The 26371-nt window shown below is 39.8% G+C and overlaps 1 protein-coding gene across 2 annotated transcripts in view; it reads right to left on the bottom strand.

Annotated features, from left to right (window-relative positions):
- LOC115164337 (solute carrier family 23 member 2-like) overlaps nt 1-26371 on the bottom strand; it is a 74199-nt gene that overhangs the window by 33787 nt on the left and 14041 nt on the right. The window lies entirely within an intron of this gene.

Genomic DNA, 26371 nt, shown 5'->3' with positions numbered 1-26371 from the left:
GACAGAGACAGAGACAGAGACTTTGTGTCTGTGCGGCTGACTGACTTGCACACCATTACTAACCACGGGGCATGGAAACCACGGAAACCATGAACGTCAACAACATCAAAGGGCTCATCACATGTGTCAGAGAGCGCGTCCACCATGAGACACAGAGAGAAACCGAGAGTTACAGAGAGATCCATGGAGCTGATGTCTTAGTGTTGACAACAATCCATTACCCTCTCTTCAAACCCTGGATTCTGAAGGGTACACATTAGAGGTCGACCGATTATGATTTTTCAACGCCGATACCGATTATTGGAGGACCAAAAAAGCCGATACCGATTAAATCGGCCGATTTTAAAAAAAAATTTTTAATTCTTATTTATTTGTAATAATGACACTTACAACAATACTGAATGAACGCTTATTTTTACTTAATACTAAGTAAAAATAAGCGTTCATTCAGTATTGTTGTAAGTGTCATTATTACAAATAAATAAGAATACATTTAAAAAAAATATATATATAAAAAAATAAAAAGTAAAAAAAAATCAAAAAAAATAAAATAAAATATCGGCCGATTTAATCGGTATCGGCTTTTTTGGCCCTCCAATAATCGGTATCGGCGGTGAAAAATCATAATCGGTCGACCTCTAAAAATCAATAAAATCAATTTAGCCTCAAATAAATAATGAAACATGTTCAATTTGGTTTAAATAATGCAAAAACAAAGCGTTGGAGAAGATAGTAAAAGCTATCGTTTAATTTCCTTGCTCAGAACATATGAAAGCTGGTGGTTCCATTTAACATGAGTCTTCAGTATTGCCAGGTAAGATGTTTTAGGTTGTAGTTATTATAGGAATTATAGGACTATTTCTCTCTATACGATTTGCATTTCATATACCTTTGACTATTGGATGTTCTTATAGTGTCACGTCCTGACCAGTAGAGGGTGTAGTTGGGTCAGGACGTGGCAGAAGAGTCTGTGTGTTTGTGTTGTTTCATTAATTTTGGCCGTGTGACTTCCAATCAGGCACAGCTGTAGAGGGTTGTGGCTGATTGGGAGTCACACATAAGTGGCCTACTTTGCCTTTTGGGGTTGTGGGGAATTGTTGTGTGCACTGCTGCGTTTTGTTTGAACCTGCAACGCTGTTGCTGTTGTGAGTATTGTTTGTTTCAAGTGGATGCTCTACTCCTTTTTTTTAACATTAAAAAATATGAGTATCCATACTTCCGCTGCGCCTTGGTCCTATTTCACTGAAGACAACTGTGACATATAGGCACTTTAGTATTGCCAGTGTAACAGTATAGCTTCCGTCCCTCTCCTCGCTCCTACCTGGGCTCAAACCAGGAACACATCGACAACAGCCACCCTCGAAGCAGCGTTACCCATGTAGAGCAAGGGAAACAACTACTCCAAGTCTCAGAGCGAGTGACGTTTGAAACGCTATTAGCGCGCACCCAGCTAACTAGCTAGCTATTTCACATCGGTTGCACCAGCCTAATCTTGGGAGTCGACAGGCTTGAAGTCATAAACAGCGCAATGCTTGAAGCACAGCGAAGAGCTGCTGGCAAAACGAAAGTGCTGTTTTGAATGAATGCTTACGAGCCTGCTGGTGCCTACCACCGCTCAGTCAGACTGCTCTATCAAATCAAAGACTAGATTATAACATAACACACAGAAATACGAGCCTTAGGTCATTAATATGGTCGAATCCGGAAACTATCCTGTTACATTGAACAACGTTCAATGTTATGTCATAAATACGTAAAATTCTGGCAAATTAGTTCGCAACGAGCCAGGCGGCCCAAACTGTTGCATATACCCTGACTCTGCGTGCAATGAACGGAAGAGAAGTGACACAATTTCACCTGGTTAATATTGCCTGCTAACCTGGATTTCTTTTAGCTAAATATGCAGGTTTAAAAATATACACTTCTGTGTATTGATTTTAAGAAAGGTATTGATGTTTATGGTTAGGTACAGTCGTGCAACGATTGTGCTTTTTTCGCAAATGCGCTTTTGTTAAATCATCCCGTTTGGCAAAGCTGGCTGTCTTTGTTAGGAAGAAATAGTATTCACAGTTCGCAACGAGCCAGGCGGCCCAAACTGCTGCATATAGCCTGACTCTGTTGCAGAGGTGACACATTTTCCCTAGTTAAAATAAATTCATGTTAGCAGGCAATATTAACTAAATATGCAGGTTTAAAAATATATGCTGGTGTATTGATTTTAAGAAAGACATTGATGTTTATGGTTAGGTACAAGTTGGAGCAACGAGAGTCCTTTTTCGTGAATGCGCACCGCATCGATTATATGCAACGCAGGACAGGCTAGATAAACTAGTAATATCATCAACCATGTGCAGTTAACTAGTGATTATGATTGATTGATTGTTTTTTATAAGATAAGTTTAATGCTAGCTAGCAACTTACCTTGGCTTGTTACTGCATTCGCGTAACAGGCAGGCTCCTCGTGGAGTGCAATGTAAAGCAGGTGGTTAGAGCGTTGGACTAGTTAACCGTAAGGTTGCAAGATTGAATCCCCAAGCTGACAAGGTAAAAATCTGTCGTTCTGCCCCTGAACAAGGCAGTTAACCCACCGTTCCTAGGCCGTCATTGAAAATAAGAATCTGTTCTTAACTGACTTGCCTGGTTAAAAAATATTTATAAAAATGTTATTTTTATTTTTTATTATTAAATAAACTAAAAAAAATATTGGCAAATCGGTGGCCACAAATACCGATTACCGATTGTTATGAAAACTTGAAATCGGCCCTAATTAAATCGGCCATTCCGATTAATCGGTCGACCTCTAGTACACATTTCAGTGTGGGTGTGTGAGTGTGTGTTTTCAGTCAGTTATGACTCCTTGCAGTTCAAATCAGTTCAAATCTTGCAGTTCAAATCAAAATCAAATCTAATTTTATTTGTCACATCCCCTGAACACAACAGGTGTTACCGTGAAATGCTTACTTACAAGACCTTAACCAACAATGCAGTTCAAGAAATAGAAGTGAAATTTACAAGAATACGAAATCTTTCAGAAGCACCTAGACTAACCTCATGTTCAATCTGTTTATTGTCCACCCAGAGGGAGATAGTCCTATAACAACAATTATAAACTGGGTGGTTTGAGCCCTGAATGCTGATTGGCTGACAGCCGTGGTATATCAGACCATATACCACAGGTATGACAAAATATTTATTTTTACTGCTCTAATTACGTTGGCACCTCGGGGGGGGTTTGTGGTATATGGCCAATATACCACGACTAAGGGCTGTATCCAGGCACAATGATTTGTTGTGCATAAGAATAGCCCTTAGCCGTGGTATATTGGCAAAATACCACACCCCCCTAGTGCCTTATTGCTTAAACAGACAACTTCTTTATCTGAAGCACATACACTGTGGACTAGAATGTGTGGGGAGACAGGGTAGGTAAAAAGAGAAACAAGGAGCATGAGCGAGACAGAAATAGAAAGACAGACAGAGAGAAAGGGGGAACAGAGAAAGAGGAGAAAGACACCTGCAACACTAACTTTAACCCTACCCAGTATACCCATGGTTGACAGTGCTGACTACATCACCATGGTAACCTGAGCTCTGTTCCACTGTGATGTAAGATTCCACTTGAAGAGGAACACAATCCCTGCCCACAAGATGTGTGTGTGTGTGTGTGTGTGTGTGTGTGTGTGTGTGTGTGTATCCCAGTCTTACCAGATAATTGTCCACAGCTAAGCATGGCCAGGTCTTTGCAAGAACAATAAATTGTTATGCTTAGTCTAGCCAACAATCTACAACAAATGTCAGAGAGCTAAGCAACCTAGGCCTAGTGGCCTATTCACGATAGGCTTCCGCTGGTACTTTTCTATTCAGAAACCAAATAGATAGCCTATGATCTTATCTGTATTTGATCTGCCCTGGAATAATTTCGTACTAGGGATGTGAAAGGGACATAACAGCAAAACGAAGTGCATTTTCACACACAGTTCTGAGCCAGTGGTTTCCAACATTTTCTAGCACGAGAGCTACTTAAAAAGAATGAAAGGTTGCGAGCTACTCATTTTTTAAAGTGTTCAAATAGGAACATTATTCTCTTCTGTCAATATACCTGTGAAAATAATGGTTAGCAACCCGTATTTGGAATACTGGCCCCTCAAAATGATATTTGGTATTTTCCCCAAATTCTGTTTTCTCAGTTTTATTTTTCCTGGTTAGGGATTTTTTTCTCAAATTTTTACTCTCAATATTACAATTATTCATAGAGACACAACAAAAATGCATGTTCTGAGTCCATGTCAATTCTTAAATCACACCAGAAGACCATTTTTTCAGGTCTGGGGATAAAAAAAACAGACAGTTTGGGATTTTTGTGTAGTTCCCCTTTAAATTGTGCAACTGGAAAGTGAGGAATGTGTTGGTCTAGCGATGTTTCTGCTGTTTGGCCTACTGCTGCAGCACGTCATGGCACAGTTTGTTAAACGATGGCCACCAAATTGATACAAATAATCTTAATATAGTTATGTCAGGTATGACTACTTTACAGTTAATATTTCATTGAGAATGTTTTAGGAGAAAATCTTTCTCTACACACAAGACTGTTATCATTAGCATCGCTAACTAGCTACATACAGAGTGATACTCACAGAATGCTTCATAGATATGAAATGATGGTACAGGTCAGAGGCCACAGAACTATACTGGGGTGTGTGTGTTGTTGGTGTGTGCCGGGGCAGGGTGGGGTTGCTGTTGAGATGACAGCTTTGGACCAACTCTTTGTTGAAAATTCGAACAAAAGTAGCTGTAGAGAAGAGTGACAGAGTGGCATTGTGAAGTTTCACTCCTTAGAGGGGATAAGAGCTACTGGCTGTAAATCTCTCTGGTCCTGAGGATGAAAAATGCCGACACCCCAGGAAGGTCTATTAAACCATGTTAATGCTCCACCGCTATACAGTCCATCACAAAGAGCTTAAATACTAATCAAACATGGTTATGTTTAAACCATCTATACAGTACACCTACAACACAAAAAGGCTTAAATATTAAAGGAAGGGTGTGTGTGTGTGTGTGTGTATATTGCAACTATGCAGCTTATCTATTTCCTCTCCATCTCTCTTCCATCACTCCTGTATCTCTATCTCCTCTCACTCGGACAACAATAAAGGTCAAGAGAACATTGGCCTGGAAAGGTCAGAGGCCACAGAACTATCCTGGGGTGTGTGTGTTGATGTGTGGTTGGGGAGGGTGGGATCCCTGTTGAGATGACAGCTTTGGACCAGGGTTTGTGTGATGGTGGATTGTCATGGAATGTGGTGGTGCAGATTGGATGGGGGCCGTCCTTTCTTGTTTGGATGGGGGCCATCCTCCCCCCCAGCAATAAGAGACAGGCAGACACACGCACACAAACACACACTTCAAGTCCTCTTCCTACAGTTCTCTGTGCAAAAAGAATCAGAAGACAAAGCCACTTGCTCCAGAAAAGCATGGGCACTCTTCTCCTCAATAATAATAATAATAATAATAATAAGTAACAGTCACTAGTTTTAGCAACAGACTGTTTGAATTAGAGGTTGGCCGATTAATTAGGGCCGATTTCAAGTTTTCATAACAATCGGTAATCGGCCTTTTTGGACGCCGATTACATTGCAATCCACGAGGAGACTGCGTGGCAGGCTGACCACCTGTTATGCGAGTGCAGCATAAAAAGGACCTTGCGGCTGCAAGGAGCCAAGGTAAGTTGCTAGCTAGCATTAAACTTATCTTGTATAAAAAAATAAAAAAAAATAAAAAATCAATCTTCACATAATCAATAGTTAACTACAGATGGTTGATGATATTACTAGGTTAACTAGCTTGTTCTGCGTTGCATATAATCAGTGTGGTGCCTGTTAAATATATCATCGAATCACAGCCTACTTTAACTTCGCCAAACGGGTGATGATTTAACAAAAGCACATTCGCGGAAAAAAACACAATCGTTGCACAAATGTACCTAACCATAAACATCAATGCCTTTCCTAAAATCAATACACAAGTATATTTTTTAAAACCTGCATATGTAGTTAAAATAAATTCATGTTAACAGGCAATATTAACTAGGGAAATTGTGTCACTTTCACGACTTCCGCCGAAGTCGGCTCCTCTCCTTGTTCGGGCGGCGTTCGGTGATCGACGTCACCGGCTTTCTAGCCATCGCTACTCCATTTCTCATATGTCCATTTGTTTTGTCTTGTTCCATACACACCTGGTTTTCATTCCATAATCACACTACATGTATTTAGTCCTCTGTTCCCCTCCATGTCTTTGTGTGTAATTGTTATGTGGATATTGTCAGGTGCTATACTTTTGTTATATTCCGTGTTTTTGGCACGTGTATGTTTTTATGTGCTGTCGTTTTTGGACCGGAATTAAAGTGCGCCTGTTTACTTGACTCTGATCTCCTGCACCCGACTTTGCCTGCGGACACACCCCTAACAGTCACTTCTCTTGCGTTCAGTGCAAGCAGAGTCAGGGTATATGCAGCAGTTTGGGCAGCCTGGCTCGTTGCGAACTGTGTGAAGACAATTTCTTCCTAACAAAGACCGTAATTAATTTGCCAGAATTTTACATAATTATGACATAACATTGAAGGTTGTGCAATGTAACAGCAATATTTAGACTTAGAGTTGCCACCCGTTCGATAAAATACGGAACGGTTCCGTATTTCACTGAAAGAATAAACGTTTTGTTTTCGAAATGATAGTTTCTGGATTTGACCATATTAATGACCAAAAGCTTGTATTTCTGTGTGTTTATTATAATTAAGTATATGATTTGATATTTGATAGAGCAGTCCGACTGAGCGGTGGTAGGCAGCAGCAGGCTCGTAAGCATTCATTCAAACAGCACTTTACTGCGTTTGCCAGCAGCTCTTAGCAATGCTTGAAGCACAGCGCTGTTTATGACTTCAAGCCTATCAACTCCCGAGATTAGGCTGGCAATACTAAAGTGCCTATAAGAACATCCAATAGTCAAAGGTATATGAAATACAAATGGTATAGAGAGAAATAGTCCTATAATAACTACAACCTAAAACTTCTTAACTGGGAATATTGAAGACTCATGTTAAAAGGAACCACCAGGTTTCATATGTTCTCTTGTTCTGAGCAAGGAACTTAAACGTTAGCTTTTTTACATGGCACATGTCGCACTTTTACTTTCTTCTCCAACACTGTGTTTTTGCATTATTTAAACCAAATTGAACACGTTTCATTATTTAATTGAGACTAAATTGATTTTCTTTATGTATTATATTAAGTTAAAATAAAGTGTTCATTGAGTATTGTTGTAATTGTCATTATTACAAATATATATATATATATATATATATATATATATATATATATATATATATATATATATATGATTTTTTTGTAAAGATCGGCCGATTAATCGGTATCTGCTTTTTTTGGGGTCCTCCAATAATCGGTATCGGCGTTGAAAAATCACAAATTGGTTCAACTCTAGTTTGAATTGAACAAGAGTCAAGACTACAGCACTTACTTTATGTACTGTTGGTGGAGACAGATCTGTTAAAAACACTAAATACTCTTAACCTTTGAGATACAGAACAAGAGGCAACACGGCCAACTCTTCTTTGTTAAAAATTCTAACAAAAGTAGCTGAAGAGAAGAGTGACAGAGTGGCATTGTGACATTTCCCTCGGAGGGGATAAGAGCTATTGGCTGTAAATCTCTCTAGTCCTTTTCATTACAGCAGCTGTGGCTGGTGTTGCTGTTGCAATTCATTAGTTGACTCTGTGGGGGTGCAATATTTAACCACAATAGACCCCGACTGTCACTGACTGAGTTTGAGGATGAAAAAATGCCGACACCCCAGGAAGGTCTATTAAACCATGTTAATGCTCCACCGCTATACAGCCCATCACAAAAAGAGCTTAAATACTAATCAAACATGGTTATGTTTAAACCATCTATACAGTACACCTACAACACAAAAGGGCTTAAATACTAAAGAAAGGCAGAAGGGTGTGTGTGTGTGTGTGTACTGCAACTATGCAGCTTAACCGTTTCTTCTCCATCGCTCTTCCATCACTCCTGCATCTCCATCTCCTCTCACTCGGACAACAATAAAAGGTCAAGAGAGCATTGGCCTGGAAAAGTCAGAGGCTACGGAACTATGCTGGGGTGTGTGTGTTGGTGTGTGGCGGGGGAGGTTAGAGTCGCTGTTGAGATGACGGCTATACCATCTTTACAGTACACGTACAACAAAAAAAGGGCTTAAATACTAATGAAAGACAGCAGGCAGAAAGGGTGTGTGTAGTGTATTGCAACAGAGCAGCTATCTATGGAATCCAAGCCTATATTGTACAGTACACACACACTAAGCACCGCTCACTCCAAACACTAACACAGTGGAGCTGACTAAACAGTATATTCACATGGTTATATCAATGTAAAGAATCCAAACCTGGATATGAATTCCCCCTGTGTAAATTGGTGTAAATATACAGTTGAAGTCAGAAGTTAACATACACCTTAGCCAAATACATTTAAACTCAGTTTTTCACAATTCCTGACATTTAATCCTAGTAAAAATTCCCAGTTTTAGGTCAGTTAGGATCACCACTTTATTTTAAGAATGTGAAATGTCAGGATAACCTCTTATATCTAGACGTTCCGCTAGCGGAACACCTGCTCCAATAGCCAATGATGGGCGTGGCGCGAATGACAAATTCCTCAAAAATACAAAAACTTCCATTTTTCAAACATATGACTATTTTACACCATTTTAAAAAACAAGACTCTCCTTTATCTAACCACACTGTCCGATTTCAAAAAGGCTTTACAACGAAAGCAAAACATTAGATTATGTCAGCAGAGTACCCAGCCAGAAATAATCAGACACCCATTTTTCAAGCTAGCATATAATGTCACATAAATCCAAACCACAGCTAAATGCAGCACTAACCTTTGATGATCTTCATCAGATGACACCCCTAGGACATTATGTTATACAATACATGCATGTTTTGTTCAATCAAGTTCATATTTATATCAAAAAACAGCTTTTTACATTAGCATGTGACGTTCAGAACTAGCATACCCCCCCGCAAACTTCCGGTGAATTTACTAAATTACTCACGATAAACGTTCACAAAAAACATAACAATTATTTAAAGAATTATAGATACAGAACTCCTCTATGCACTCGATATGTCCGATTTTAAAATAGCTTTTCGGTGAAAGCACTTTTGCAATATTCTCAGTAGATAGCCCAGCCATCACGGCTAGCTATTTAGACACCCACCAAGTTTAGCACTCACCAAAGTCAGATTTACTGTAAGAAAAATGTTATTACCTTTGCTGTTCTTCGTCAGAATGCACTCCCAGGACTTCTACTTCAATAACAAATGTTGGTTTGGTCCCAAATAATCCATAGTTATATCCAAATAGCGACGTTTTGTTCGTGCGTTCAAGACACTATCCAAAAGGGTAAATAAGGGTTACGCGCCCGACGTATTTCGTGACAAAAAAAACTAAATATTCCATTACCGTACTTCGAAAGCATGTCAACCGCTGTTTAAAATCAATTTTTATGCCATTTTTCTCGTAAAAAAGCGATAACATTCCGACCGGGAAAGCGTGTTTACGTTCAAAGAGAGAGAAAGTAAAAACATGGGATCCCCTCGTGCACGAGCCTCAGTTTGATGGCCCTCTGATCGACCACCATCCAAACGCGCTAAAGTTTTTCAGCCAGCGGCTGGAATTACATCATTCAGCTTTTTCCCGGGTTCTGAGAGCCTATGGGAGCCGTAGGAAGTGTCACGTTACAGCAAAGATCCTACATTTTCTTTAAACAGAGCCAAGAAGCCCAAGGAATGGTCAGAGAGGGTACTTCCTGTTTGGAATCTTCTCAGGTTTTTGCCTGCCATATGAGTTCTGTTATACTCACAGACACCATTCAAACAGTTTTAGAAACTTTAGGGTGTTTTCTATCCAAAGCCAATAATTATATGCATATTCTAGTTTCTGGGCAGGAGTAATAACCAGATTAAATCGGGTACGTTTTTTATCCGGCCGTGAAAATACTGCCCCCTAGCCATAACAGGATAATAGTAGAAAGAACTATTTATTTCAGCTTTTATTTCTTTCATCACATTCCCAGTGGGTCAGAAGTTTACATACACTCAATTAGTATTTGGTAGCATTGCCTTTAAATTGTTGAACTTGGGTCAAACTTTTCAGGTAGTCTTCCACAAGCTTCCCACAATAAGTTGGGTGAATTTTGGCCCATTCATCCTGACAGAGCTGGTGTAACTGAGTCAGGTTTGTAGGCCTCCTTGCTTGCTCGCTCACGCTTTTTCAGTTCTGACCACACATTTTTTAAAGGATTCAAGTCAGGGCTTTGTGATGGCCACTCCAATACCTTGACTTTGTTGTCCTTAAGCCATTTTGCCACAACTTTGGAAGTATGCTTGGGGTCATTGTCCATTTGGAAGACCCATTTGTGACCAAGCTTTAACTTCCTGAGTGATGTCTTGAGATGTTGCTTCAATATATCCACATAATTTTACTCCCTCATGATGCCATCTATTTTGTGAAGTGCACCAGTCCCTCCTGCAGCAAAGCACCCCTACAACATGATGCTGCCACCCCCGTGCTTCACGGTTGGGATGGTGTTCTTCGACTTGCAAGCCTCCCCCTTTTTTCTCCAAACATAACGATGGTCATTACGGCCAAACTGTTATTTTTTTGTTTCATCAGACCAGAGGACATTTCTCCAAAAAGTACGATCTTTGTCCCCATATGCAGTTGCAAACCGTAGTCTTTTTTTTTTTATGGCGGTCTTCCTTGCTGAGCGGCTTTTCAGGTTATGTCGATATAGGACTCGTTTTACTGTGGATATAGATACTTTTGTACCGGTTTCCTCCAGCATCTTCACAAGGTCCTTTACTGTTGTTCTGGGATTGATTTGCACTTTTCGCACCAAAGTATGTTCATCTCTAGGAGACAGAACACGTCTCCTTCCTGAGCGGTATGACGGCTGCGTGGTCCCATGGTGTTTATAACTGCGTACTATTGTTTGTACAGATGAACGTGGCACCTCCAGGCATTTGGAAATTGCTCCCAAGGATAAACCAGTCTTGTAGAGGTCTACAATATTTTTTCTGAGGTTTTGCCTGATTTCTTTTGATTTTCCCATGATGTCAAGCAAAGAGGCACTGCGTTTGAAGGTAGGCCTTGAAATACATCCACAGGTACACATCCAATTGACTCAAATTATGTAAATTAGCCTATCGGAAGCTTCTAATGCCATGACATAATTTTCTGGAATTTTCCAAGCCGTTTAAAGGCACAGTCAACTTAGTGTATATGTAAACTTCTGACCCGCTGGAATTGTGATGCACTGAATTATAAGTGAAATAATCTGTCTGTAAACAATTGTTGGAAAAATGACTTGAGTCATGCACAAAGTAGATGTCCTAACCAACTTGCCAAAACTATAGTTTGTTAACAAGAAATGTATGGAGTGGTTGAAAAACGAGTTTTAATGACTCCAACCTAAGTGTATGTAAACTTCCGACTTCAACTGTAGTTAAATGTATTATATTCTACTGTACGGCCCTGGATATTACAGAGCAAGGTTATTATAGTAAATGAAAACTGAAACGAAAACAATTTAGTAAACAAAAATACACAGATTAACAAACATGTTTGAAAAAAACATATATACTGAAAGTATCATCTTAGACTCCAAAATGAACTAAAATAAAAACCATTATGAATTATGTTAAATTATTTTCAGCTTTATTCTCTGATGGGTTTAAGCTTCTGAATCTGGCAGGTCACATTGAGATTAAATGTATAAAAGTCAAAAGGTAGACTCAGCAAGACAGTGATGCCACGAGCAGCACCACAAATATTGGGCGTGATTGAGTGGTAAGGCTAAAGCAACTGACTGTAGAAGCAAGTTGAGGAGTGAAGTCGGGGGAAGTGCATCTGCGACAGCTGAAAGTCAGACACTAAATGTGCTTTTCAAAACAACAAGGCTCAGATGTGTTGCCATTTTTATAAATGTCGAAATTAACATGCATCAAATCACACAATCACAAACTGAAGTCATAATACAATACTAAATGTTAACACATTGTATAATCAATTAGTAAGAGAGAGCCTCAAATATCACATTATTTGCTGAAGTTTACATTCAAGTTTAAATACACTTAAGTTGGAGTCACTAAAACTTGTTTTTCATCCACTCCACAAATTTCTTCTTAACAAACTATAGTTTTGGGAAGTCGCTTAGGACATCTACTTTGCATGACACAAGTCATTTTTCCAACAATTGTTAACAGACAGATTATTTCACTTGTAACTCACTGTATTACAATTCCAGTGGGTCAACAGTTTACATGCACTAAGTTGACTGTGCCTTTAAACAGATTGGAAAATTCCAGAAAATTATATCATGGCTTTAGAAGCTTCTGATAGGCTAATTGACATAATTTGAGTCAATTGGAGGTGTACGTGTGGATGTATTTCAAGGCCAGCCTTCAAACTCTGTGTCTCTTTGCTTGGCATCATGGGAAAATCAAAAGAAATCTGCCAAGACCTCAGAAAATAAATTGTAGACCTCCACAAGTATGGTTCATCCTTGGGAGCAATATCCAAACGCCTGAAGGTACCACGTTCATCTGTACAAACAATAGTACACAAGAATAAACACCACGGGACCACACAGCCTTCATACGGCTCAGGAAGGAGACGCGTTCTGTCTCCTAGAGATGAATGTACTTTGGTGCGAAAAGTGCACATCAATCCCAGAACAACAGGAAAGGACCTTGTGAAGATGCTGGAGGGAACAGTTACAAAAGTATCTATATCCACAGTAAAACAAGTCCTATATCCACATAGCCTGAAAGGCCGCTCAGCAAGGAAGAAGCCACTGCTCCAAAACCGCCATAAAAAAGCCAGACTACAGTATGCAAGGCTACCCGAAACGTTTGACCCAAGAAACAATTTAAAGGCAATGCTACCAAATACTAATTGAGTGTATGTAAACTTCTGACCCACTGGGAATATGATGAAAGAAATAAAAGCTGAAATTAATCGTTCTCTCTACTATTATTCTGACATTTCACATTCTTAAAATAAAGTGGTGATCCTAACTGACCTAAGACTTGGAATTTTTACTAGGATTAAATGTCAGGAATTGTGAAAAACTGAGTTTAAATGTATTTGGCTAAGGTGTATGTAAACTTCTGACTTCAACTGTATGTGCAAAGTTTGTTTTAATTTAGAATGGACCATTATCATGCACCTGTCTCAAAACAGGAGCAGCGGGGGAAAAATGCATGTCATCTATGCACTTAAATAGCAAATAGAGGACAATTTTCCGTTGGTTTATTTTCATGCCAGCCAGATAGGCTATACTCCTGTTGTAAAGAGAAGCAATGTGCTTAATGTTAGGAAATTTGAGAAATAAATAAATATAGTAGGCCTAGCCTATAGAAAGCTGATGGGATCCTATTTGTAATAGAGGCCATCAAAACTCTTGTTTTCTCACACAATTGCATAGCTTATAGAAATGTTAAGCAACATGAGCTCATGAAGTGTTTGATTAGATTTTCGATTACATTTGCATTGATTTCAGAGTGATTAGAGGGACAATAGAGTGCTGAGGACCAGGCAATTAGCAAGTTTGTAGGCTACTAATGACTATCAGCAGCATCAGAGTTTGGAGAAGCATAATTATCGTGACTAAACGGTCACGTGGAATTTGACTGCCGTCATGACTCGTGACCGCCGGTGTGGCGTAAATACTGTCACCGTAACAGCCCTATTTGTGACCGTTGTATTCTGTTTATAAAGGCTGCTGCTGAAGACCTAAGCATTGAAGCCTGCTTACTACCTGCCTGCGCCCCAGGCTGGAATAGAATGTTATTCAGAGAAATGGAACATGCACGTGAGCGCTTCAGTGATCGCACTCTGAGCCACAGAAGTTACACCTCCACACGGTGTCACTGTCTCTCTTTTCTTCATTTCCCTTGCTCTTCTCTCTCTCCCTCTCTCTGAGGTCCAGAGACACGTTGTGACCCAGCACAGCAGTGTAATCTTAGTCACATGTTACCTACGGCGGGCAAACACACCACAATCCGCGTCAGAGAGTTTGGTAAGACTGCGACCCATGTCCTGGGTGGTTCTTCCCTGACCAGGCAAGAACCGCCCAGGGAAAACACGCCCAAAACCTGCCCCCTCTTTCAGTTGGCCCCTGGATGCTTCACTATCTATTGGCTTGGCTCCATCCTCATTCTACAGGTCGCAGTAGCTGCTTACTTCCTCATTCTACGGGGCAGCCAGTAGTAGCAGCCAGTTTTTGAACTCCAAAGAAAAAGGTACACTACATGATCAAAAGTATGTGGACACCTGCTAGTTGAAAATCACATTCCAAAATCATGGGTATTAATATGGAGTTGGTCCCCCCTTTGCTGCTTTAACAGCCTCCACTCCTCTGGGAAGGATTTCCACTAGATGTTGGAACATTGCTGCAGGGACTAGCTTCCATTCAGCCACAAGAGCATTAGTGAGGTCAGGCACTGATGCTGGGCGATTAGGCCTGGCTCGCAGTCGGCGTTCCAATTCATCCCAAAGGTGTTCGATGGGGATGAGGTCAGGGCTCTGTGCAGGCCAGTCAAGTTCATCCACACCAATCTCGACAAATCATTTCTGTACGGACCTCGCTTTGTGCATGGAGCCATTGTCATGCTGAAACAGGAAAGGGCCTTTCCCAAACTGTTGCCACAAAGTTGGAAGTACAGAATCATCTAGAATGTAATTTTAAGCTGTAGCGTTAACATTTCCTCTTACTGGAACTAAGGGGCCTTGTGTGAACCATGAAAAACTATCCCGACCATTATTCTTTCTCCAACAAACTTCACAGTTGGCACTATGCATTGGGGCAGGTAGCGTCCTCCTGGCATCCGCCAAACACATATTTGTCCGTTGGACTGCCAGATGGTGAAGCGTGATTCATCACTCCAGAGAACACGTTTCCACTGCTCCACAGTCCAATGGCGGCGAGCTTTACACCACTCCAGCCGACGCTTGGCATTGCGCATGGTATTTCTTAGGCTTGTTTGCGGCTGCTCGGCCACGGAAACCCATTTCATGAAGTTCCATACGAACAGTTCTTGTGCTGACGTTGCTTCCAGAGGCAGTTTGGAACTCTGTAGTGAGAGCGTTGCAACAGAGGACAGGTGATTTTTATGCGCTACACGCTTCAGCACTCAGTGTTCCTGTTCTGTGAGCTTGTGTGGCCTACCACTTCGCGGCTGAGCCGTTGTTGCTCCTAGACATTTCCACCTCACGATAACAGCACTTACAGTTGACCAGAGCAGCTCATAGCAAGGCAGAAATTTGACAAACTGACTTGTTGGAAAGGTGGCATCCTATGATGGTGCCACATTGAAAGTCACTGAGCTCTTCAGTACAGGCCATTCTACTGCCAATGTTTGTCTATGAAGATTGCATGGCTGTGTGCTCGATTTTATACACCTGTCAGCAATGGGCGTGGATGAAATAGCAGAATCCACTAATTTGAAGGGATGTCCACATACTTTTGTATATATAGTGTATGTACATGTGGTGCTATCGCTCCTGAATATAAACCCGTAAAGTCGATAAACCCCTGTAACTGTATTGTATACACAACCAACCATAAGTATGTTTGAAACGTGTGAAAACCTTTCTACTACTGTTAGTTTCCAAGTTGTACTGAGTGCTACAACAACTTTTTAGCTGATCTAGCTAACATTCGCTATCAATGCTAACTAGCTTAGTCATGGGTACAGATGTAGCATAGCAATGCAAAGTTACTCCCCGTAATATAAATTAAAGAAAGGTCAATGCATAGCAGTTAAAATGATTGTTACTGGCTTCATTTAGGGATAGTGAGGAGTAACGTTAGTTCCCCCATTTTAATCATAATTCTCACAAAGTCAATTTTCAGACATTCTCCCCACCCTATTGATGAATTTGATCAAATTAGTGTTTTGCATGTTTTTGCTTTTTACTTGAAGTGATATATAATTTTGGGACTGTATCCCAAAAATGTCCTTTAAGTTTTACGAATCAATCAACACTTACTTTTCAATACTCTGACAAAATCGGTGAAAGAAGTAAGGTCATTGTGCAAATAGTGTGGGATAGACCATAAGGGCTCAAACATAGACCTTGACATCAGGCTGAGAGAAGATGAAGACCCAAGCTACATAAGACAAGGTCTTTCAGCAGGTCTGGGGTGCATCAAGTAATTAAAATGTACTTTTGGTTGTTGACTGTTAGTGTATTAAACCATAGTTGTTCAACTCTATTTTTCAGCAATACCTGCGTATAGTGAATAATTGCATGAATTGATTGTAAAAGCACACACTTTGTATTACGCTAGCTACTTAATCCTTCACCTGAAAAATATTGCAAGATGGCGCCGACAGAGGGTCACCTCGCTTCTAATCCTTAGGAAACTATGCAGTATTTAGTTTTTTAATGTATTATTTCTTACATTGTTAGCCCAGAAAATCTTAAATGTTATTACATACAGCCGGGAAGAACTATTGGATATCAGAGCGACGTCAACATACCAGCACTACAACCAGGAATACAACTTTCCCGAAGCGGATGCTTATTTTGAACCACCCAAGGCATTCGAACTGATTCCAGAGGCTGACCCAAAACAACGCCGTCACAGGAGAGGTAGATGAGCGGCCTTCTGGTCAGACTTCAGAGGCGCACACATCACCCACCGCTTCCCGAGTATTTTACTCGCTAATGTCCAGTCTCTAGATAACAAGGTAGACAACATTAGGGCTAGGGTTGCTTTCCAGAGACATCCGGGATTGTAACATACTCTGTTTCACAGAAACATGGGGGACATGCTCTCTGGGGACATGCTGTCGGAGTCGGTACAGCCACCGGGATTCTTTGTGTGTCGCGCCGACAGGAATAAACATCTCTCAGGGAAGAAGGGCGGGTGTATATTTCATGATTAATGACTCATGGTGAAATTGTAACAACATACAGGAACTCAAGTCCTTCTGTTCACAGGACCTAGAGTTCCTCAAATCAAATGCGGTCAGTATTATCTCCCAAGAAAATTCTAGTTGGTTATTGTCACTGCGGTGTATATCCCCCCAAGCCGAGACCACGATGGCCCTCAAGGAACTCCACTGGACTCTATGCAAACTGGAAACCATATATCTGGAGGCTGCATTTATTGTAGCTAACGATTTTAACAAAGCAAATTTGAGAACAAGGCTACCTAAATTCTATCAGCATATCGATTGCAGTATCTGGGCTGGCGAAACACTGGATCACTACTACTCTAACTTCCGCGATGCATACAAGGCACTCCCCCAGCCTCCGTTCGGGAAAATCCGACCACGTCTCCATTTTGCTTCTCCCATCCTATAGACAAACTCAAACAGGATGTACTCGTCACAAGGACCATTCAATGCTGGTCTGAACAATCGGAATCCATGCTTCAAGATTGTTTTGATCACGCGGACTGGGACATGTATCGGGTAGCCTCAGAGAATAATATAGATGTATACACTGATTTAGTGAGAGTTTATAAAGAAGCGCATAGGAGATGTTGTTCCCACTGTGACTATTAAAACCTACCCTAACCAGAAACCGTGGATAGATGGCAGCATTTGTGTAAATCTGAAAGTGCGAACCACCGCATTTAACCATGGAAAGATGACCGGGAATATGGCCAAATACAAACAGTGTAGTTATTCCCTCCACAAGGCAATCAAACAAGCGAAACATCAGTATAGGGACAAAGTGGAGTCGCAATTCAACGGCACAGACACAATACGTACAGTTGAAGTCGGAAGTTTACATACACTTAGGTTGGAGCCATTAAAACTCATTTTTCAACCACTACGCACATTTCTTGTTAACAAACTATAGTTTTGGCAAGTCGGTTAGGACATCTACTTTGTGCATGACACAAGTGTTTTCACTTAATCACAATTCCAGTGGGTCAGAAGTTTACATACACTAAGTTGACTGTGCCTTTAAACAGCTTGGAAAATTCCAGAAAATTACTTCATAGCTTTAGAAGCTTTGTATTGACTCAAATGATGTCAATTAGCCTAATGGAGGTGTGCCTGTGGATGTATTTCCAGGCCTACCTTCAAACTCATTTGCTTGACATCATGGGAAAATCAAAAGAAATCAGCAAAGGCCTCAGAAAATAAATTGTAGACCTCCACAAGTCTGGTTGATCCTTGGGAGCAATTTCCAAATGCCTAAAAGGTACCACGTTCATCTATACAAACAATAGTACGCAAGTATAAACACCATGGGACCAGGCAGCCGTCATACCGCTCAGGAAGGAGACACGTTCCATCTCCTAGAGAATGAATGTACTTTGGTGCGAAAAGTGCAAATCAATCCCAGAACAATAGCAAAGGACCTTGTGAAGATGCTGGAGGAAACAGGTACAAAAGTATCTATATCCACAGTAAAACAAGTCCTATATCCACATAACCTGAAAGTCCGCTCAGCAAGGAAGAAGCCACTGCTCAAAAACCGCCATACAAAAGCCAGACTACGGTTTGCAACTGCACATGGGGACAAAAAAAAAAAACGTTTTGGAAAAATGTCCTTTGGTCTGATGAAACAAAAATAGAACTGTTTGGCCATAATAACCATCGTTATGTTTGGAGGAAAAAGGGGGAGGCTTGCAAGCCGAAGAACACCATGCCAACCGTGAAGCACAGGGATGGCAGCATCATGTTGTAGGGGTGCTTTGCTGCAGGAGGGACTGGTGCACTTCACAAAATAGATGGCATCATGAGGGAGTAAAATTATGTGGATATATTGAAGCAACATCTCAAGACATCACTCAGGAAGTTAAAGCCTGGTCGCAAATGGGTCTTCCAAATGGACAATGACCCCAAGCATACTTCCAAAGTTGTGGCAAAATGGCTTAAGGACAACAAAGTCAAGGTTTTGGAGTGGCCATCACAAAGCCCTGACCTCAATCCCATAGAAAATTTGTGGACAGAACTGAAAAAGCATGAGCGAGCAAGGAGGCCTACAAACCTGACTCAGTTACACCAGCTATGTCAGGAGGAATGGGCCAACCTTCACCTAACTTATTGTGGGAAGCTTGTTGAAGGCTACCCGAAACTTTTGACCCAAGTTAAACAATTTAAAGGCAATGCTACAAAATACGAATTGAGTGTATGTAAACTTCTGACCGACTGGGAATGTGAAGAAAGAAATAAAATCTGAAATAAATCTACTATTATTCAGACATTTCACATTCTTAAAATAAAGTGGTGATCCTAACTGACCTAAGACAGGGAATTTGTACTAGGATTAAATGTCAGGAATTGTGAAAAACTGAGTTTAAATGTAAACTTCCGACTTCAACTGTATATCCAAGTTTGTTTGCATAACAATTCCACAGACTCAGGTTTATTTGTCTATGCCATATGTTGTAGTATTAAGGTTGAACATTGCTGAATGTCACTTCACATGGAATTTGTTTATCGGTAACCCTGAATTGTCTTTTTCTTAGATTGACTGGACTGCAGCAGATCGAAAGACAAGAGGATTGTTGAAGTTGGAGGTGTTTGGCTGTGTTAGTCAGACTTTGAAACGATTGGGCTGGACAGTTTGATGGAATCACCGGGGAGTTTTTTTTATTTATTTTTGGACCGACAAACTATATTAAGTGGTCCTCCGTAAAATAGAATATTAATACAAAAAAAAAGTGTTTATTTTTTGGGGGTGGGGAACGCATGTTTCCAAATAGTTTAGTTTAGCAGATAACCAGGTGTAAGGTATGTTTATGTTGCACAGTATATTAGTAAGTCAAACTGACACAGATGAATTCTGTGTCAGTTTGTTTCACATATAAATGGGTATACCCTGTTTCAGAGATCTGGACTCAAGCCACGTGACTTAAACCCGTGTAAAACTCACGTCGCAAATGTTGAGATTTGAGACAAAAAATGTAAACACTTGACAGTCGACTTGGACTAGAGCATCTATGACTCAGGACTTAACTTGGACTTGTGCTGTAACACCGCTGCTGAGCCGGCAGATGTGGAAAGGCAAGGGGGGGGGGGGGAAATTGTGCACTGTCTTATATTTTCACCGCGTGTCGCTTGAAAATATGCACTCTCAGCATGGGTTTCTATTAATGTTTATTCTCAGCCAACCACAGACCTCTCAACCTCCAATGTAGTGGGCGGGGGGAAACACTTGATTCTAATGAGAGATTTCACAATGTCAGTCAAACTGTAGCTGTACTATCAACACTAGCTATAAATCATAATTTGGGTGGCCTTTCTATTAGTAAAGATGATTCAAACAACATTAATTTCATTATCTGTGAAGTTTATTACGTAGGCCTATGTACTATAACAGAAAATATAACCTAAATTAAAAAAATTACATTGAAATTGGTATAAAAACACAACACTCGGAGCACTGGAATTCCATAACTACTAGACTGGCCATGACAGTCATTCTGTTGATATTTCAAATTGTGTAACTGCTAAATCAAAGCATTTAATAAGATAAATTAGGTCATAAGAAACGTCAGGACACCAAATGTAAATTGTAATTGTTAAGAAAATGTATTAATTGATCCAGAAGCGAATAGAGTGTAAATACTAAAATAAGTTGCCTGCCCAGCTGGCCCATTCAAACTACACCTAAACTATACTGAAACAAATTTCACACATATAATAATATATGTGGCCTGAAAACAAGATTAAATTGACAATAGTCTGACGGGTAACCATATTATAAAATTGTTAAATTGAGAATGAATAGACTGATGACCAGCGCAGCTTGCACAGACAAAGAGAACGGAGCTTACAAAATAGCACTTCTTCAATAGAAGTCCACGCAGGCCAGACGTTTTGATTTCTATACCCTACTAGAAAGAGTAGATTGCAAGGTTTCTAAATGAACCTATTTTTCCCAAACAAATCTACAAATTGAACAGATGGTCTTTTTGTGAAAAATATAACTGTTTCCTAGAATAACCGGAGCTCCACGAACGCGTTCCTCATGTGAGTACTGGCGACAATCACCAATTGCTTTTTGGGAAAAATATCCTTTCTATACTGAATAAAAATAGAAACGCAACATGTAAAGTGTTGGTCCCATGTTTCATGAGCTGAAATAAAAGATCCCAGAAATGTTCCACATCCGGCTTCTTCACATGTGGGATCGTTTGAGACCAGCCATCCAAACAGCTGATGAAACTGAGGAGTATTTCTGTCTGTAATAAAGCCCTTTTGTGGGGAAAAACTCATTCCTGATTGGCTGGCCCTGGCTCCCCAGTGGGTGGGCCTATATCCTCCAAGGCCCACCCACAGCAGCGCCCCTGCCCAGTCATGTGAAATCCATAGATTAGGGTCGAATTTATTTATTTCAATTGACGGATTTCCTTATATGACCTGTAACTCAGTAAAATCTTTGAAATTGCTGCATGTTCCGTTTATATTTTGGTTCAGTATATTTTCTTCTGTTATATTCTTACTGTAAAATATGTGTTGACTGTGGTAGGGCAGCAGAATATAAGCCTGTGATGTCTGCTAAATGAACAAGCTGATTTAATTGGCATGGCAAAGCCATATAGCCTCGGCTACTAAGCAGATTAAACTAAAAAAACATGCTATTCTGTTCTTTTGAAATAAATTGTCTTTCATCATGTTTTTACTGACCTTTCAAAAATAAATCCATTAATTTTTCATTTAGGTTGTGTATATTAAATGGATTTATTAGACTGGCAGCTATTGGTACTCATTGAGGCTCAGGTATTCTACTGTTAAATATGCATAGGGTCATTTTGACCGCCATGGCACTTTGAGGATGAAATGCTCAGAACGTTTGACATCTAAAAGTACTGAGTGTAAAACACACATATTTAGGAAAAGTCAGGGACAGTTGGTTTCAAGGTTTTTATTGAAATTAAGTTATTGAAATGACAATATTGAAAACGGTCAGATTGACCGCCTTGGTGGTTCTAGTGTCAACCACTGACTTGAGGACTCAAAACACAAAATTAGGGACCTGTGACTTGACCTCAGCTCTGGAACGTGGGACTTGACTCGAGACTCAAAGGTTAAGACTTGAGACTTGCTAAATTGTGACTTGGTGCCATCTCTGCCTTGATCTATGACATGAAATACTGATTCACACAAACACAGTAAAATGTTTTAGAGGCAGTGCCTTACATAATCATTTTGTTTTTACTGTATTGTGCAGGGCAAGAATATCTTTGTGGCAGATCTGTATGTGGCACCTGGGTGCCTTCCATTGGAACAGACCCTTTCACCACTTTGCCTGTAAGTAAAATCATAAAATATGGTCGGCATTTAAATTATTTCAATACAATTTGCCAGTTGACGTCCAATACACTTCCAGAAGTACTAAATGGTAACCAACTAGCTATCAAATAAGTAATGTGGTTTCAAATGAACGATGGACATTCTGTATTTAATTTCAGTCTGATGATCATGTGAAAGAATCTGTCATCAAGCTATGTGTAAGTGGTTTGAATATCATTGCAGTATGTACTTACAGTATATTTATTTTTTATTCAAATCATTTTATTAAAACATTTATTTTCATTGTATGTCATTTTACCCAACTAACTGATAAGCTTTCTGAATTGTATAAAACATTAGAATTGTACTGTAGGTCTTGAAGCCACTGCAGAGGGTCATCTACTTTCTTGACTCTGTATGCTTGGAGAACAGATTGCTTGGAGTCGGTGACATATCATATGTTGCTGTGTGCAGCTTTAGTTGAGTTATATTTGTGTTGCGCAGTTGGCCAGATAAAGATTTTGTGCTTTGTTAGAACACAAGGTCCTGTTCTGCAGACCGCTGGTATATAGTGTTAGTTTCACACAGTTCCAGCCATGTTCTAGAACCTTTCATTTTGTGTGTGTGTTAATGTTGTATTCTCCTTAAGTGACAATGCCCTCGAAGCCAGTGTTTGGAGGATATATTAGCACGGGTGTTGTTAGGCCCGAGACAAAGTCGAGGGCTGGCAAAACGTGCCAATATATCCTCCAAAACACCGTCTTCGAGGGCATTGTCACTTTTATACAACGTGTTAGCAACATATTCAAATAATGATTGACATATTTCAGTAAAAAAAAAATATTTTGATTAATTTATTCATACTATTTTATCCTTCCACAAGATATACTCCAGATACAAATCTAGGGTTGCTACCCAAGCCGGCTGGTTGTTCATTCTATCGGTTCGGTTGCCAGAGACGCGACCCAGTCATTCAATCTTTTTGTTTTGTATCTATAGACGCGACCCAGTTGTTCGTTGTAAATGTTCTATTGCCATACTGACTGGCAACGTTCTTGCTTGCTAGCTAGCCAGCTACAGCTAACTTAGTCACGTCAAACAGTGCAGACTGATTAACAACAAAGTAGCTGCATTTGCATAAGCTGTTTTCTAGTGACATTTATTTGGATACATCCATTAAAATAAGCTAATGATGTGCGATTTCATCTGGCATAGAAAAATGTGCTCTCTCGTCAGGTCGCTGTTGTTCAGAGGAGCTAGCCAACAACACGGCTAACACAATCACTTCAAACTGAGATGGAAAGCCTGCAAAATAGCTGCACTGTATTTCATTTTATCTGTTTTCTTTTGATAGAGATAGAGATAGAGATAGAGATATATATATACACATACATAAAGAAATATCTCCATTAAAATTATGCTGATTCACAGCTGAGAAAAGCTGCCTGTTTGTCTGATCCTGACTTGTTCATTACTATGCGACATGTGGAAATTGTTTCAATATTCAAATTCAATGTCCAAATGTTAGTCTAAAAAAAAAAAAAGTGATATAAAATGTCAAGATGCTTTTATAGTGGAGATCAAGTTTATAAATTGCCTGGCTGTGCTGATAAGACAGTGGATTGTACAGTCAGATGGAACAGAGTAAATAGGCATTTTAATATCATAGACTTAGCAGGTGGTAACTTGTGGAATAGACACAGCTGGAATGCGGTTTTAACCAGTCAGCATTCAGGATTAGACCCACCCGTTGTATAATGCATCATAATAACTATGTCCCTTTCAGGGATATTGCACAGCGTATTTCACTGGGTCAGTGGACTCAGATAGATGGAGCAGACATTTTTTTACCAGCCTTCACATTATTTCAAACATTGTGGCATATCAACTCCTGCTGTCCAGAAGAGTGTTGTTTCTTTGTGTTAAAAATGTGTGTATAATTTTTTCCTCTTTAAATTGGGGCTTTTCCTCGACATGATAACCACTGGGACATTGGGATATTTATGCTGATGCTGATGGTAAGACTAATAGTTTTAGTGTCCATATTTTGATGTAGCACAATTGTTTAGTATGATACATTTTTGTTTTTACAGTACACACTGTACATGGCAGTGGATGCCCCGTTTGACTTCTCCCAGGTTAGCTGAAATAACTGTCACCTTGAAATTAAATGTCTACAGATCGCAATAATACTGAAAAATGTACCTTTTGTTGCACTTGTCAATGGCAATCCACTCCCCCCCCCCCTCGTTTACACCGACATGCCAGCATTGAGAAAGTGGTGGTGTGCCATGTTGCTCGAGAACTCCAACACCAAAGGATAAGTCAACAAAATATTTGTACAAATTAGATTCCCCACAAAATAGTCCTCTCAGACCTGTTGTGCGGAAGTAAGTTCTCATCAGTTCAACTGTATGGTAACTATGTACTGACAGCAAAGTGCACTGCCTATCTGATAACAGAAGTCTAAATGGCTGGTGCATGTCGAAACATTTAGGAAACACAGTGACTGGGATATACAGATGTAGGATTTTTATGCAATACAGGAAATTTAAAGAGTGACCAAAAGCACCGATTCCGCATGTGTTCTCTGTTGCTCATTAAGAAAAACGAGATTTCAGTCTTTGGGGTGTGGTTCGATGTGGCAGTTATTCATGTTTGTCCCCATGATAAACCATAGGAACAAAGACAGTATCACTTACTGAAAATAGTCAGAATGAATTGAAGATAACTCAAGAAATCTGTCTTTTAAAAAAAAGGTCCAATGCAGCCATTTTATCTTAATATAAAATACTTTCTGGGTAACAATTAAGCACCTTACAAAAATAGCTTCTTAGAAAAGGGCAATTTCTCCAGCAAGAATTTGCTAGGAGTGTCTGGGGCTGATCTGAGTGGGGAGGAAAAAAACTGAAAATGTGCTGCTATTGACAGAGAGGTTTAGAACTCTTATTGATCTATTAACTAATTTACCACATGATGATGTCAACATGGAAGGGCAAAGCTCCATCCCACCAAAACAGGCTGACATTTCCAAACAGCTCTTACATTAAAAGGACATCATCATTTTCACAATTTCACAGTATTATTTCAAACTCATGGTGGGGAAATATACAGTATATAAAATACCAAAAAAATGTTTGACTGCACTGGGCTTTTCATTTAGAAAATTTTTGCCGAGGTTTTAGTCACACAATTTTACATCTAGCTATGGTGTTTGGTGCAGTATTTCTCAAGTTAAAAAAATTGTGTGACATAGTCTTATGTAAACAAAGTCCGATCCACTGTGCTGCTGGGCAGTCTGTCTCACCTTCTTCAAGTTCTGTGATAGGATTGGATAGAGCACAATTACCGCAGCTGTGTATCCCGTGTTCGTGGGCAAGTGAGCGTTGTTGAAATCAAAACCGAACCCTCAAGTAAGTCATGATGAACTCACAAAACTCAGTTGACTGGCTATGACCAAAATTATCCTATATTTTATTTAAGCAGGGTCTCTTTCACAAGGGAGACCTGCATATACAATTTCATTAGACAAAATCTAAATCAAATACAAACAATACAACAAAAAATACAGCACAACACAAATATTAAAACATAATTACATTCCTCAATAAGATGGTCCCTAATCAATATTTTTTTGTGCCTGAGCAGCACCAGAACATCCAATTGTAATGTATTTTGTAGTTGGTTCCAGCAATGAGGTGCTTGAAAACTACACTGAACAAAAATATAAATGCAACATGTAAAGTGTTGGTCCGAAGTTTCATGAGCTGAAATAAAAGATCCCAGACATTTTCCATATGCACAAAAAGCTCAGAAATTTGTTTACATCCCTTTTAGTGAGCATTTCTCCATCCACCTGACAGGTGTGGCATATCAAGAAACTGATTAAACAGCGTGATCATTACACAGGTGCACCTTGTGCTGGGGACAATAAAAAGGCCACTAAAATATGCAGTATTGTCACAAAACACAATGCCACAGATGTCTGAAGTTTTGAGAGTGTGTGCAATTGGCATG

This window comes from Salmo trutta, chromosome 27 (assembly GCF_901001165.1).
Source record: "Salmo trutta chromosome 27, fSalTru1.1, whole genome shotgun sequence".
Taxonomy (NCBI): Eukaryota; Metazoa; Chordata; class Actinopteri; order Salmoniformes; family Salmonidae; genus Salmo; species Salmo trutta.
Note: the sequence above shows the minus strand (reverse complement) of the source record. Positions and strands in the feature narration are given on the sequence as shown.